Raw genomic sequence first — 17,199 nt, forward strand, 5'->3', positions numbered from 1 at the left:
ATTGGTGGGTCTGAGGAGTATTATGGGGGGTTAGTGATGGGTATGGGGGGTATTATGGGGGGGTTTAGTGGTGGGTGTGGGGGGGTATTATGGGGGGGGGGTTTAGTGATGGGTCTGGGGCATAAGGTGGGTGTCTGGGGGGTTTAGTGGTGGGTTTGGGGGGTATCGGGGGGGTTTAGTGGTGGGTCTGGGGGGTATTATGGGGGGTTTAGTGGTGGGTCTGGGGGGTATTATGGGGGGTTAGTGGTGGGTCTGGGGGGTATTATGGGGGGTTAGTGATGGGTCAGGGGATACGGTGGGTGTCTGGGGGGTTTAGTGGTGGGTCTGAGGAGTATTATGGGGGGGTTTAGTAGTGGGTCTGGGGGATACGGTGGGTGTCTGGGGGGTTTAGTGGTGGGTCTGGGGGGTATTATGGGGGGGGTTTAGTAGTGGGTCTGGGGGATACGGTGGGTGTCTGGGGGGTTTAGTGGTGGATCTGAGTATTATGGGGGGGGGTTTAGTAGTGGGTCTGGGGGATACGGTGGGTGTCTGGGGGGTATTATGGGGGGGTTTAGTAGTGGGTCTGGGGGATACGGTGGGTGTCTGGGGGGTTTAGTGGTGGGTCTGAGGAGTATTATGGGGGGTTTAGTAGTGGGTCAGGGGGTATGGTGGGTGTCTGGGGGGTTTAGTGGTGGGTCTGGGGGTATTATGGGGGGGTTTAGTGGTTGGTCTGGGGGGTATTATGGGGGGGGGGTTTAGTGGTGGGTCTGGGGGGTATTATGGGGGGGGGTAGTGGTGGGTCTGAGGAGTATTATGGGGGGGTTTAGTAGTGGGTCAGGGGGTATGGTGGGTGTCTGGGGGGTTTAGTGGTGGGTCTGGGGGTATTGGGGGGGTTTAGTGGTGGGTCTGGGGGGTATTATGGGGGGTTCGTGATGGGTCTGAGGAGTATTATGGGGGGTCTGGGGGATATGGTGGGTGTCGGGGGGTTAGTGATGGGTCTGGGGGATACGGTGGGTGTCTGGGGGGGTTAGTGATGGGTCTGGGGGATACGGTGGGTGTCGGGGGGTTAGTGATGGGTCTGGGGGATATGGTGGGTGTCTGGGGGGGTTAGTGATGGGTCTGGGGGATACGGTGGGTGTCTGGGGGGGTTAGTGATGGGTCTGGGGGATATGGTGGGTGTCGGGGGGTTAGTGATGGGTCTGGGGGATACGGTGGGTGTCTGGGGGGGTTAGTGATGGGTCTGGGGGATACGGTGGGTGTCGGGGGGTTAGTGATGGGTCTGGGGGATATGGTGGGTGTCTGGGGGGGGTTAGTGATGGGTCTGGGGGATACGGTGGGTGTCTGGGGGGGTTAGTGATGGGTCTGGGGGATATGGTGGGTGTCTGGGGGGGTTAGTGATGGGTCTGGGGGATACGGTGGGTGTCTGGGGGGGGGTTAGTGATGGGTCTGGGGGATACGGTGGGTGTCTGGGGGGGTTAGTGATGGGTCTGGGGGATACGGTGGGTGTCTGGGGGGGTTAGTGATGGGTCTGGGGGATATGGTGGGTGTCTGGGGGGGTTAGTGATGGGTCTGGGGGATACGGTGGGTGTCTGGGGGGGGTTAGTGATGGGTCTGGGGGATACGGTGGGTGTCTGGGGGGGTTAGTGATGGGTCTGGGGGATACGGTGGGTGTCGGGGGGTTAGTGATGGGTCTGGGGGATACGGTGGGTTTTCTGGGGGGGTTAGTGATGGGTCTGGGGGATATGGTGGGGGTCTGTGGAGTACAGTGGTGGGACAATGCAGGACAAATGTTCTCAGCAGTGAGAGGAAGCACCGGCGCAGTACCAGGGGGCGCGGCCTAGACCTGCCTGCGTCACGTGACAGGAAGTGCGAGGGCAGAGCTGTTGCTGAGGCCGGAAGCACTTCCAGGTCAGGCATCTTCTGCTGTTCTGTTACATGTCATAATCCTCATCATACAGTGCATGCCGGGAAATCACCGGAGAGACCAGCGGACACCATCACACCGTCACCGCTTATCACATAATTTACCGAATGTCACCTAATACTGGGGGAGGGGCGCCGCTGATCTCATTATAGTGGAGAGGGGGGGACGCTGATCTCATTATAGTGGAGGGGGGACGCTGATCTCATTATAGTGGAGGGGGGGACGCTGATCTCATTATAGTGGAGGGGGGACACTAATCTCAATATAGTGGAGGGGGAGACGCTGATCTCAATATAGTGGAGGGGGAGACGCTGATCTCATTATAGTGGAGGGGGGAGACGCTGATCTCATTATAGTGGAGGGGGAGACGCTGATCTCATTATAGTGGAGGGGGGACACTAATCTCAATATAGTGGAGGGGGAGACGCTGATCTCATTATTGTGGAGGGGGGAGACGCTGATCTCATTATAGTGGAGGGGGAGACGCTGATCTCATTATTGTGGAGGGGGGAGACGCTGATCTCATTATTGTGGAGGGGGGAGACGCTGATCTCATTATTGTGGAGGGGGGAGACGCTGATCTCATTATAGTGGAGGGGGGAGACGCTGATCTCATTATAGTGGAGGGGGAGACGCTGATCTCATTATTGTGGAGGGGGGAGACGCTGATCTCATTATAGTGGAGGGGGGAGACGCTGATCTCATTATTGTGGAGGGGGGAGACGCTGATCTCATTATAGTGGAGGGGGGAGACGCTGATCTCATTATAGTGGAGGGGGGACGCTGATCTCATTATAGTGGAGGGGGGAGACGCTGATCTCATTATAGTGGAGGGGGGACACTAATCTCATTGTAGTGGAGGGGGAGACGCTGATCTCATTATAGTGGAGGGGGGGAGACGCTGATCTCATTATAGTGGAGGGGGGACGCTGATCTCATTATAGTGGAGGGGGGGACACTAATCTCAATATAGTGGAGGGGGAGACGCTGATCTCATTATAGTGGAGGGGGGACGCTGATCTCATTATAGTGCAGGAGGGGGAGGACGCTGATCTCATTATAGTGGAGGGGGGAGACACTGATCTCATTATAGTGGTGGAGGGGGGGGGGCGCTGATCTCATTATAGTGGAGGGGGAAACGCTGATCTCATTATAGTGGAGGGGGGAGATGCTGATCTCATACTGGGGGAGGGGGAGACGCTGATCTCATTATAGTGGAGGGGGAAACGCTGATCTCATTATAGTGGAGGGGGGAGATGCTGATCTCATACTGGGGGAGGGGGAGACGCTGATCTCATTATAGTGGAGGGGGCAGACGCTGATCTCATTATACTGGGGGAGGGGGAGACGCTGATCTCATTATAGTGGAGGGGGAAACGCTGATCTCATTATAGTGGAGGGGGGAGATGCTGATCTCATTATACTGGGGGAGGGGGAGACGCTGATCTCATTATAGTGGAGGGGGAAACGCTGATCTCATTATAGTGGAGGAGGGGGGAGACGCTGATCTCATTATATTGGAGGGGGGGACGCTGATCTCATTATATTGGAGGGGGGAGACACTGATCTCATTATAGTGGTGGAGGGGGGGGGACGCTGATCTCATAGTGGTGGAGGGGGAGGTACGCTAATCTCATTATAGTGGAGGGGGGAGACACTGATCTCATAGTGGTGGAGGGGGGGGGACGCTAATCTCATTATAGTGGAGGGGGGAGACACTGATCTCATAGTGGTGGAGGGGGGGACGCTGATCTCATTATAGTGGTGGAGGGGGGGGACGCTAATCTCATTATAGTGGAGGGGGGAGACACTGATCTCATTATAGTGGTGGAGGGGGGGGACGCTGATCTCATTATAGTGGTGGAGGGGGGGGGACGCTAATCTCATTATAGTGGGGGGGGGACGCTGATCTCATAGTGGTGGAGGGGGAGACGCTGATCTCATAGTGGTGGAGGGGGAGACGCTGATCTCATTATAGTGGTGGAGGGGGGAGACGCTGATCTCATTATAGTGGAGGGGGGTGACGCTGATCTCATTATAGTGGAGGGGGAGACGCTGATCTCATTATAGTGGTGGACGGGGGGACGCTGATCTCATTATAGTGGAGGAGGGAGATGCTGATCTCATTATAGTGCAGGAGGGGGAGACGCTGATCTCATTATAGTGGTGGAGGGGGAGACACTAATCTCATTATAGTGGTGGAGGGGGGACGCTGATCTCATTAAAGTGGAGGGGGGAGGCGCTGATCTCATAATAGTGGAGGGGGGTGACGCTGATCTCATTATAGTGCAGAAGGGGGAGACGCTAATCTCATAGTGGTGGAGGGGGAGACACTAATCTCATTATAGTGGTGGAGGGGGGGACGCTGATCTCATTATAGTGGAGGGGGGAGACGCTGATCTCATAGTGCAAGAGGGGGAGACGCTGATCTCATAGTGCAGGAGGGGGTGACGCTGATCTCATTATAGAGGAGGGGGTGACGCTGATCTCATTATAGTGGAGGGGGGAGATGCTAATCTCATTATAGTGGAGGGGGGGACGCTGATCTCATTATAGTGGAGGTGGGAGACGCTGATCTCATAGTGGAGGGGGGAGACGCTAATCTCATTATAGTGGAGGGGGGGACGCTGATCTCAGTGGTGGAGGGGGGGGGGCGCTAATCTCATTATAGTGGAGGGGGGGACGCTAATCTCATTATAGTGGAGGGGGGGACGCTGATTTCATTATAGTGGTGGGGGGGAAGCGCCGATCTCATTATAGTGGAGCAGGGGGAGACGCTGATCTCATTATAGTGCAGGAGGGGGTGACGCTGATCTCATTATAGTGGAGAGGGGAGACGCTGATCTCATTATAGTGGAGGGGGAGACGCTGATCTCATTATAGTGGAGGAGGGGGGAGACGCTGATCTCATTATAGTGGAGGGGGGTGACGCTGATCTCATTATAGTGGAGGGGGAGACGCTGATCTCATTATAGTGGTGGACGGGGGGACGCTGATCTCATTATAGTGGAGGAGGGAGATGCTGATCTCATTATAGTGCAGGAGGGGGAGACGCTGATCTCATTATAGTGGTGGAGAGGGAGACACTAATCTCATTATAGTGGTGGAGGGGGGACGCTGATCTCATTAAAGTGGAGGGGGGAGGCGCTGATCTCATAATAGTGGAGGGGGGTGACGCTGATCTCATTATAGTGCAGAAGGGGGAGACGCTAATCTCATAGTGGTGGAGGGGGAGACACTAATCTCATTATAGTGGTGGAGGGGGGGACGCTGATCTCATTATAGTGGAGGGGGGAGACGCTGATCTCATAGTGCAGGAGGGGGAGACGCTGATCTCATAGTGCAGGAGGGGGTGACGCTGATCTCATTATAGAGGAGGGGGTGACGCTGATCTCATTATAGTGGAGGGGGGAGATGCTAATCTCATTATAGTGGAGGGGGGAGATGCTAATCTCATTATAGTGGAGGGGGGGACGCTGATCTCATTATAGTGGAGGTGGGAGACGCTGATCTCATAGTGGAGGGGGGAGACGCTAATCTCATTATAGTGGAGGGGGGGACGCTGATCTCAGTGGTGGAGGGGGGGGGCGCTAATCTCATTATAGTGGAGGGGGGGACGCTAATCTCATTATAGTGGAGGGGGGGACGCTGATTTCATTATAGTGGTGGGGGGGAAGCGCCGATCTCATTATAGTGGAGCAGGGGGAGACGCTGATCTCATTATAGTGCAGGAGGGGGTGACGCTGATCTCATTATAGTGGAGAGGGGAGACGCTGATCTCATTATAGTGGAGAGGGGAGACGCTGATCTCATTATAGTGGAGGGGGAGACGCTGATCTCATTATAGTGGAGGAGGGGGAGACGCTGAACTCATAGTGGAGGGGCAGACGCTGATCTCATTATAGTGGAGGGGGGACGCTGATCTCATTATAGTGGAGGGGGGACGCTGATCTCATAGTGGAGCAGGGGGACGCTGATCTCATTATAGTGAGGGGGAAGACGCTAATCTCATTATAGCGGTGGAGGCGGGGACGCTAATCTCATTGTAGTGGTGGAGGGGGAGACGCTGATCTCATTGTAGTGGTGGAGGAGGAGACGCTGATCCCATTATAGTGAGGGGGGGGGCGCCGCTGATCTCATAGTGCAGGAGGGGGCGCCGCTGATCTCATAGTGCAGGAGGGGGAGACGCTAATTTCATTATAGTGGTGGAGGGGGAGACGCTGATCTCATTATAGTGGAGGGGGGTGACGCTGATCTCATAGTGGAGGTGGGTGACGCTGATCTCATTATAGTGGAGGGGGTTGCGCTGATCTCATTATAGTGGAGGGGGGTGACGCTGATATCATAGTGGAGGGGGGTGACGCTGTTCTCATTTTAGTGAAGGGGGAGACGCTGATCCCATTATAGTGGAGGGGGGGACGCTGATCTCATTATAGTGGAGGGGGGGGGGACGCTGATCTCATCATAGTGGAGGGGGAGACGCTAATCTCATTATAGTGGTGGAGGGGGCGACGCTGATCTCATTGTAGTGGTGGAGGGGGAGACGCTGATCTCATTGTAGTGGTGGAGGGGGAGACGCTGATCTCATTGTAGTGGTGGAGGGGGAGACGCTGATCTCATTGTAGTGGTGGAGGGGGAGACGCTGATCTCATTGTAGTGGTGGAGGGGGAGACGCTGTTCTCATTGTAGTGGTGGAGGGGGAGACGCTGATCTCATTGTAGTGGTGGAGGGGGAGACGCTGATCTCATTGTAGTGGTGGAGGGGGAGACGCTGATCTCATTGTAGTGGTGGAGGGGGAGACGCTGATCTCATAGTGGAGAAGGGAGACGCTGATCTCATTATAGTGGTGGAGGGGAAGCTGATCTCATTATAGTGGTGGAGGGGGAGACTGATCTCATAGTGGTGGAGGGGGAGAGGCTGATCTCATTATAGTGGGAGGGGGAGACGCTGATCTCATTATAGTGGGGGAGGGGGAGACGCTGATCTCATTATAGTGGGGGGGGGACGCTGATCTCATTATAGTGGGAGGGGGAGACACTGATCTCATTATAGTGGGGGGGAGACACTGATCTCATTATAGTGGGAGGGGGAGACGCTGATCTCATTATAGTGGGAGGGGGAGACGCTGATCTCATTATAGTGGGGGGGGGGGGGAGACGGTGATCTTATAGTGGAGGGGGGGGGCGCTGATCTCATAGTAGAGGGGGGGAGACACTGATCTCATTATAGTGGAGGGGGGACGCTGATCTCATTTTAGTGGGGGGGGGGGAGACCCTGATCTCATTATAGTGCAGGAGGGGGAGACGCTGATCTCATTATAGTGGGGGGGGGGGACGCTGATCTCATTATAGTGGGGGGGGGGACGCTGATCTCATTATAGTGGAGGGGGAGACGCTAATCTCATTATAGTGGTGGAGGGACAGACGCTGATCTCAATATAGTGGTGGAGGGGGAGACTCTGATCTCATTATAGTGGGGGAGGGGGCGCTGATATCATTATAGTGGTCGAGGGGGAGCTGCTGATCTCATAGTGAGGGGGGCGACGCTGATCTTATAGTGCAGGGGGGTGACGCTGACCTCATTATAGTGGAGGGGGAGACGCTGATCTCATTATAGTGGAGGGGGAGACGCTGATCTCATTATAGTGGAGGGGGAGACGCTGATCTCATAGTGGAGGGGGAGACGCTGATATCATTATAGTGGGGGGCGAGGGGGAGACGCTGATCTCATAGTGGAGGAGGGGGGACGCTGATCTTATTATAGTGAAGAGGGGGACGCTGATCTCATTATAGTGGAGCGGGGAAGACGCTGATCTCATTATAGTGGAGGGGGGAAGACGCTGATCTCATTATAGTGGAGGGGGGAAGACGCTGATCTCATAGTGGAGGGGGGAAGACACTGATCTCATTATAGTGGAGGGGGGGGAGGCGCTGATCTCATAGTGGAGGAGGGGGGAGACGCTGATCTCATTATAGTGGAGGGTGGAGATGCTGATCTCATTGTAGTGGAGGGGGGAGACGCTGACCTCATTATAGTGGAGGGGGGGAGACGCTGATCTCATTATAGTGGAGGGGGCAACGCTGATCTCATTATAGTGGAGGGGGGCGATGCTCATCTCATTATAGTGAAGGAGAAAGACGCTGATCTCATTATAGTGGAGGGGGGAGACGCTGTTCCCATTATAGGGGAGGGGGGGACGCTGATCTCATTATAGTGAGGCGGGAGGCGCTGATCTCATTATAGTGGAGGGGGAAACGTTGATCTCATTATAGTGGAGGAGGGAGACACTGATCTCATTATACTGGAGCGGGGTGAGCTGATCTCATTATAGTGGGGGGGGGGAGACGCTTATCTCATTATACTGGGGGAGGGGGAGACGCTGATCTCATTATAGTGGGGGAGGGGGAGACGCTGATCTCATTATAGTGGGTGAGGGGGAAACGCTGATCCCATTATAGTGGGGGAGGGGGAGACGCTGATCTCATTATAGTGGGGGAGGGGGAGACGCTGATCTCATTATAGTGGGGGAGGGGGAGACGCTGATCTCATTATAGTGGGGGAGGGGGAGACGCTGATCTCATTATAGTGGGGGGGGGGAGACGCTGATCTCATTATAGTGGGGGGGGCAGACGCTGATCTCATTATAGTGGAGGGGGAGACGCTGATCTCATTATAGTGGGGGGGGGCAGACGCTGATCTCATTATAGTGGAGGGGGAGACGCTGATCTCATTATAGTGGAGGGGAAGACGCTGATCCCATTATAGTGAGGGGGGGGGGGGTCCCTGATCTCATTATAGTGCAGGAGGGGGAGACACTGATCTCATTATAGTGGACGGGGGAGACGCTGATCTCATAGTGGACGGGGGGGACGCTGATCTCATTATAGTGGACGGGGGGGGGGACGCTGATCTCACTATAGTGGAGGGGGGAGACGCTGTTCTCAGTATAGTGGAGGGGGAGAAGCTGATCTCATTATAGTGGAGGGGAAACGCTGATCTTATTATAGTGGGGGGGGGACGTTGATCTCATTATAGTGGAAAGGGGAGATGCTGATCTCATTATACTGGGGGAGGGGGAGACGCTGTTTTCATTATAGTGGAAAGGGGAGACGCTGACCTCATTAGAGAGCAGGAGGGAGAGACGCTGATCTCATTAGAGAGCAGGAGGGAGAGACGCTGATCTCTTTATAGTGCCGGAGGGGGAGACGCTGATCTCATTATAGTGGAGGGGGGAGACGCTGATCTCATTATATTGGAGGAAAGGGAGACGCTAATCTTATTATAGAGGAGGAAAGGGAGACGCTGATCTCGTTATAGTGAAGGAGGAGAGATGGGCAATGAGGACTTAGTACACGGTTGTACCGCCTCTAGCTTGGATACAAGATGTGATACAGGCAGACATGGAGGCTCTAGTACACGGTTGTACCGCCTCTAGCTTGGATACAAGATGTGATACAGGCAGACATGGAGGCTCTAGTACCCTGTTGTACCGCCTATAGGTTGGATACATTATGTGATACGGGCGGGCATGGAGGCTCTAGTACCCTGTTGTACCACCTCTAGCTTGGATACAAGATGTAATACATGAGGGCATGAGGATCTAGTACCCTGTTGTACCACCTCTAGCTTGGATACAAGATGTGGTACGGGGGGCATGGAGGCTCTAGTACCCTGTTGTACCACCTCTAGCTTGGATAGAAATTGTTATACTGGGAGGCATGGAGGCTCTAGTACCCTGTTGTACCACCTCTAGCTTGGATACAAGATGTGATACAGGTGGGCATGGAGGCTCTAGTACCCTGTTGTACCACCCCTAGCTTGGATACAAGATGTGATACTGGTGGGCATAGAGGCTCTTGTACCCTATTGTACCGCCTCGAGCTTGGATACAAGATGTGATACGGACAGGCATAGAGGCTCTTGTACCCTGTTGTACCACCTCTAGCTTTGATACAAGATGTCATACGGCGGGCATGGAGGCCCTAGTACCCTGTTGTACTGCCCCTAGCGTGAATACAAGAAGCGATACAGGCAGGCAATGAGGCTCTATTACCCTGTTGTATCGCCTCTAGCTTGGATGTAAGATGTGATACGGGCAGGCAATGAGGCTCTAGTACCCTGTTGGGTCACCCATAGCTTAGATGCATGATGTGACACAGGCACGCATGGAGGCTCTAGTACCCTGTTGTACCTCCTCCAACTTGGATACAAGATGCGGTACTGAGAGGCATGGAAGCTCTAGTACCCCATTGTACCACCTGTAGCTTGGATACAAGATGTGATACGGGCCGGTATGAAGGCTCTAGTACCCTGTTGTACCACCTGTAGCTTTGATACAAGATGTCATACGGGCAGGCATGGAGGGTCTAGTACCCTGTTGTACCGCCTCTAGCTTGGATACAAGTTGTGAAATTGGGAGGCAATGAGGCTCTAATACCCTGTTGTACCACCTCTAGTTGGATGCAAGATGTGATACAGGCAGGCAATGAGGCTCTAGTACACTGTTGTACCACCTTAAGCTTGGATACAAGTTGTGATACTGGGAGGCAATGAGGCTCTAGAACCCTGTTGTACCGCCTCTAGCTTTAATACATGTGATACAGGCGGGCATGGAGGTTCTAGCACCCTGTTGTACCGCCTCTAGCTTGGATACAAGATCTGATATGGGCGGGCATGGAGGTTCAGGTACCCTTTTGTACCACCTCTAGCTTGGATACATGTGATACTGGTGGGCATGGAGGCTCTAGTACCCTGTTGTTCCACCTCTAGCTTTAATACAACGTGATGCGAGCGGGCATGGAGACTCTAGTACCCTGTTGTACTACCTCTAGCTTGGATACAAAATGTGATACTGGGAGGCATGGAGGCTCTAGTACCCTGTTGTACTACCTGTAGCTTGGATACAAGATGTGATACTGGGAGGCATGGAGGCTCTAGTACCCTGTTGTACTACCTGTAGCTTGGATACAAGATGTGATACATGAGAGCATGGAAGCTCTAGTACCGTGTTGTACTGCCTCTAGCTTGGATACCAGTTGTGATACGGGCAGGCATGGAGGCTCTAGTACACTGTTGTACCGCCTTAAGCTTGGATACAAGTTGTGATACGGGCAGGCATGGAGGCTCTAGTACACTGTTGTACCGCCTCTAGCTTGGATACAAGATCTGATATGGGCGGGCATGGAGGTTCAGGTACCCTTTTGTACCACCTCTAGCTTGGATACATGTGATACTGGTGGGCATGGAGGCTCTAGTACCCTGTTGTTCCACCTCTAGCTTGGATACAAAATGTGATACTGGGAGGCATGGAGGCTCTAGTACCCTGTTGTACTACCTGTAGCTTGGATACAAAATGTGATACTGGGAGGCATGGAGGCTCTAGTACCCTGTTGTACTACCTGTAGCTTGGATACAAGATGTGATACATGAGAGCATGGAAGCTCTAGTACCGTGTTGTACTGCCTCTAGCTTGGATACAAGATCTGATATGGGCGGGCATGGAGGTTCAGGTACCCTTTTGTACCACCTCTAGCTTGGATACATGTGATACTGGTGGGCATGGAGGCTCTAGTACCCTGTTGTTCCACCTCTAGCTTTAATACAACGTGATGCGAGCGGGCATGGAGGCTCTAGTACCCTGTTGTACTACCTCTAGCTTGGATACAAAATGTGATACTGGGAGGCATGAAGGCTCTAGTACCCTGTTGTACCTCCTCTAGCTTGGATACAAAATGTGATACTGGGAGGCATGGAGGCTCTAGTACCCTGTTGTACTACCTGTAGCTTGGATACAAGATGTGATACATGAGAGCATGGAAGCTCTAGTACCGTGTTGTACTGCCTCTAGCTTGGATACCAGTTGTGATATGGGCAGGCATGGAGGCTCTAGTACCCTGTTGTACCGCCTTAAGCTTGGATACAAGTTGTGATACGGGCAGGCATGGAGGCTCTAGTACACTGTTGTACCGCCTCTAGCTTGGATACAAGATCTAATATGGGCGGGCATGGAGGTTCAGGTACCCTTTTGTACCACCTCTAGCTTGGATACATGTGATACTGGTGGGCATGGAGGCTCTAGTACCCTGTTGTTCCACCTCTAGCTTGGATACAAAATGTGATACTGGGAGGCATGGAGGCTCTAGTACCCTGTTGTACTACCTGTAGCTTGGATACAAAATGTGATACTGGGAGGCATGGAGGCTCTAGTACCCTGTTGTACTACCTGTAGCTTGGATACAAGATGTGATACATGAGAGCATGGAAGCTCTAGTACCCTGTTGTACTGCCTCTAGCTTGGATACCAGTTGTGATACGGGCAGGCATGGAGGCTCTAGTACCCTGTTGTACCACCTCTAGCTTGGATACAAGATGTGATATGGGCGGGCATACACGCTTTAATATCCTGTTGTGTCACCTATAGCTTGGATATAAAATGTAATAGAGGTGGGCATGGAGGCTCTAGTACCCTGTTATACCGCCTCTAGCTTGGATACTAGATGTGATACTGGGAGGCAACGAGGCTCTAGTACCCTGTTGTACCACCTCTAGCTTGGATACAAGATGTGATACTGGGAGGCATGGAGGCTCTAGTACCCTGTTGTACCGCCTCTAGCTTGGATACAAGATGTGATACTGGGAGGCATGGAGGCTCTAGTACCCTGTTGGGTCTCCTATTGCTTGGATACAAGATGTGATAGAGGTGGGGAATGAGGCTCTAGTACCTGGTTGTACCGCCTCTAGCTTGGATACAAGTTGTGATACTGGGAGGCATAGAGGCTCTAGTACCCAGTTGTACCACCTTTAGCTTGGATACAAGATGTGATACGGGCTAGCATGGAGGGTCTAGTACCCTGTTGTACCTCCTCTAGCTTGGATACAAGATGTGATACTGGGAGGCATAGAGGCTCTAGTACCCAGTTGTACCACCTTTAGCTTGGATACAAGATGTGATACGGGCTAGCATGGAAGCTCTAGTACCCTGTTGTACCACCTCTAGCTTGGATACAACATGTGATGCTGAGGGCATGGAGGCTCTAGTACCCTGTTGTACCGACCTCTAGATTGGATACAAGATGTGCTGCCGGGGGGCATGGAAGTTTTAATATCCTGTTGGGTCAGCTATAGCTTGGATAAAAGATGTGCTAGAGGTGGGCATAGAGGCTCTAGTATCCATTTGTACCGCATGTAACTTGGGTACAAGATGGGATACTAGTGAATATGGAAACTCTAGTACCCTGTTGTACCGCCTCCAGCTTGGATACAAGATGTGATATGGGGGACATGGAGGCTCTAGTACCCTGTTGTACCGCCTCTAGCTTGGATACAAGATGTGATACGGGGGACATGGAGGCTCTAGTACTCTGTTGTACCGCCTCTAGCTTGGATACAAGATGTGATACGGGGGACATGGAGGCTCTAGTACCCTGTTGTACCGCCTCTAGCTTGGATACAAGATGTGATACAGGTGGGCATGGAGGCTCTAGTACCCTGTTGTACCGCCTCTAGCTTGGATACAAGATGTGATACAGGTGGGCATGGAGGCTCTAGTACCCTGTTGTACTACCTCTCTCTTGGATACTAGATGTGATACAGGGGGCATGGAGGCTCTAGTACCCTGTTGTACCGCCTCTAGCTTGGATACAAGATGTGATACGGGGGACATGGAGGCTCTAGTACCCTGTTGTACTGCCTCTAGCTTGGATACAAGATGTGATACGGGGGACATGGAGGCTCTAGTACCCTGTTGTACCGCCTCTAGCTTGGATACAAGATGTGATACGGGGGACATGGAGGCTCTAGTACTCTGTTGTACCGCCTCTAGCTTGGATACAAGATGTGATACGGGGGACATGGAGGCTCTAGTACCCTGTTGTACCGCCTCTAGCTTGGATACAAGATGTGATACAGGTGGGCATGGAGGCTCTAGTACCCTGTTGTACCGCCTCTAGCTTGGATACAAGATGTGATACAGGTGGGCATGGAGGCTCTAGTACCCTGTTGTACTACCTCTCTCTTGGATACTAGATGTGATACAGGGGGCATGGAGGCTCTAGTACCCTGTTGTACCGCCTCTAGCTTGGATACAAGATGTGATACGGGGGACATGGAGGCTCTAGTACCCTGTTGTACTGCCTCTAGCTTGGATACAAGATGTGATACGGGGGACATGGAGGCTCTAGTACCCTGTTGTACCGCCTCTAGCTTGGATACAAGATGTGATACGGGGGACATGGAGGCTCTAGTACTCTGTTGTACCGCCTCTAGCTTGGATACAAGATGTGATACGGGGGACATGGAGGCTCTAGTACCCTGTTGTACTGCCTCTAGCTTGGATGCAAGATGTGATAATGGTGTGTATATAGGCTCTAGTAACTTGTTGTACCACCTCCAGCTTGGATACAAAATGTGATACGGAGGGCATGGAGGCTTTAATATTCTTTTGACTCACCTATAGCTTGGATACAAGATGTGCTAGAGGTGGGTATGGAGGCTCTAGTACCCTGTTGTACCGCCTCTAGCTTGGATACAAGATGTGATACAGGTGGGCATGGAGGCTCTAGTACCCTGTTGTACCGCCTCTAGCTTGGATACTAGATGTGATACGGGTGGCATGGAGGCTCTAGTACCCTGTTGTACCGCCTCTAGCTTGGATACAAGATGTGATACTGGGAGGTATGGAGGCTCTAGTACCCTTTTGTACCGCATCTAGCTTGGATACAAGTTGTGATACAGGCAGGCGATGAGGCTCTCGTACCCTGTTGTACCACCTGTAGCTTGGATACAACATGTAATATGGGCAGGCAATGAGTCTCTCGTACCCTGTTGTAGCTCCTCTAGCTTGGATACAAGATCTGATATGGGTGGGCATGGAGGTTGAAGTACCCTGTTGTGCCACCTCTAGCTTGGATACATGTGATACTGGTGGGCATGAAGGCTCTAGTACCCTGTTGTATCGCCTCCAGCTTGGATACAAGATTTGATACAGGCAGGCAATGAGGCTCTAGTACCCTGTTGTACCGCCTCTAGCTTGGATACAACATGTGATAGGGGGCCATGGAGGCTCGAGTACTCTGTTGTACCGCCTCTAGCTTGGATACAAGATGTGATACGGGGGGCATGGAGGCTCTAGTACCCTGTTGTACCGCCTCTAGCTTGGATACAAGATGTAATACATGAGGGCATGAGGCTCTAGTACCCTGTTGTACCACCTCTAGCTTGGATACAAGATGTGGTACGGGGGGCGGAGGCTCTAGTACCCTGTTGTACCACCTCTAGCTTGGATACAAGATGTGGTACGGGGGGCATGGAGGCTCTAGTACCCTGTTGTACCGCCTCTAGCTTGGATACAAGATGTGATACGGGGGGCATGGAGGCTCTAGTACCCTGTTGTACCACCTCTAGCTTGGATACAAGATGTGGTACGGGGGGCATGGAGGCTCTAGTACCCTGTTGTACCACCTCTAGCTTGGATACAGGATGTGGTACGGGGGGCATGGAGGCTCACACGTTCTGCATTGTATCCTGCCATATGTCACTCCACATTTGCTGTAAATGAGTCTCTAGATTGTGGAAACCCGTAGACAGTTGAAGTTGGCATTCCTGATGGTCCCATACATGTTCTATCGGGTTACCGGGCTGCCACGGACGTGTGACAAAGGTGTGAGGGCTTACTTTATACTCCTTGTGTGTGCGGCCGAGTATTATCCTGCTCTAACGCAGGTGTGATAGCAGGCTTACCTGAACTGACCCTAATGCAGGTGTGACAGCAGGCTTACCTGAATTGACCCCAACGCAGGTGTGACAGCAGCTTTACCTGAACTTACCCTAATGCTGGTGTGACAGCAGCCTTACCTGAGCTGACACTAATGCTGGTGTGATAGCAGCTTTACCTGAACTGACCCTAATGCACATGTGACAGTAGGCTTACATTAACTGACCCTAAAGCAGGTGTGACAGCAGCGTTACCTGATCTGACTCTAACGTAGGTGTAAAAGCAGTCTTACCTGAACTGACCCTAAAGCAGGTGTGACAGCAACCTTACCTGAACTGACCCTTAAGCAAGTGTGATAGCAGCCTTACCTAAACTAACCCTAACACAGGTGTGACAGCAACCTTACCTGAACTGTCCCTAAAGCAGGTGTGATAGTAGCCTTTTCTGAATAGACGCTAAAGCAGGTGTAATAGCAGCCTTACCTGAACTAACTCTAACGCAGGTGTGACAGCAGGCTTACTTGAACTGACCTTAATGCTGGTGTAACAGCAGCCTTACCTTAACTGACCCTAATGCAGGTGTGACAGCAGGCTTACTTGAACTGACCCTAATGCAGTTGTGAGAGCAGCTTTACCTGAATTGACCCTAACGCAGGTGCGACAGCAGCGTTACCTGATCTGACTCTAACGTAGGTGTAAAAGCAGTCTTACCTGAACTGACCCTAAAGCAGATGTGATAGCAGGCTTTCCTGAACTGACCCTAAAGCAGGTGTGACAGCAGGCTTAGCTGAACTGACCCTAACGCAGGTGTGACAGCAGGCTTAGCTGAACTGACCCTAATGCAGGTGTGACAGCAGCCTTACCTGAACTGACCCTTAAGCAGGTATGATAGCAGCCTTACCTAAACTGACCCTAACACAGGTGCGACAGCAACCTTACCTGAACTGACCCTAAAGCAGGTGTGATAGTAGCCTTACCTAAACTGACCCTAACGCAGGTGTGACAGCAGCCTTACGTGAATTGACCCTAACACAGGTGTGACAGCAACCTTACCTGGACTGACCCTAAAGCAGGTGTAACAGCAGCCTTTCCTGAACTGACCGTAACGCAGGTGTGACAGCAGGCTTAGCTGAACTGACCGTAACGCAGGTGTGACAGCAGGCTTAGCTGAACTGACCCTAACGCAGGTGTGACAGCAGCCTTACCTGAACTGACCCTAACGCAGGTGTGACAGCAGCCTTACCTGAACTGACCCTAACGCAGGTGTGACAGCAGCCTTACCTGAACTGACCCTAAAGCAGGTGTGACAGCAACCTTACCTGAACTGACCCTAAAGCAGGTGTGACAGCAACCTTACCTGAACTGACCCTAAAGCAGGTGTGATAGCAGGCTTACCTGAACTGACCCTAAAGCAGGTGTGATAGCAGGCTTACCTGAACTGACCCTAAAGCAGGTGTAACAGCAACCTTACCTGAACTGTCCCTAAAGCAGGTGTGATAGCAGGCTTACCTGAACTGACCCTAAAGCAGGTGTGATAGCAGCCTTTCCTGAACTGACCCTAACACAGGTGTGGTAGCAGCCTTACC

The 17,199-nt window shown here is 52.5% G+C and overlaps 1 protein-coding gene across 1 annotated transcript in view; it reads left to right on the forward strand.

Moving 5' to 3' along the window:
- The first annotated feature begins 1,876 nt into the window (after nucleotides 1-1,876).
- Nucleotides 1,877-17,199, forward strand: part of LOC136588325 (gastrula zinc finger protein XlCGF53.1-like) — a 43,145-nt gene continuing 27,822 nt past the window's right edge. The window contains exon 1 of the mRNA XM_066587446.1: nucleotides 1,877-1,887. The gene's annotated coding sequence lies outside the window, so the exon portion shown is untranslated. The remainder of the gene's footprint in view (nucleotides 1,888-17,199) is intronic.

Source organism: Eleutherodactylus coqui, chromosome 13, assembly GCF_035609145.1.
Source record: "Eleutherodactylus coqui strain aEleCoq1 chromosome 13, aEleCoq1.hap1, whole genome shotgun sequence".
NCBI lineage: Eukaryota > Metazoa > Chordata > Amphibia > Anura > Eleutherodactylidae > Eleutherodactylus > Eleutherodactylus coqui.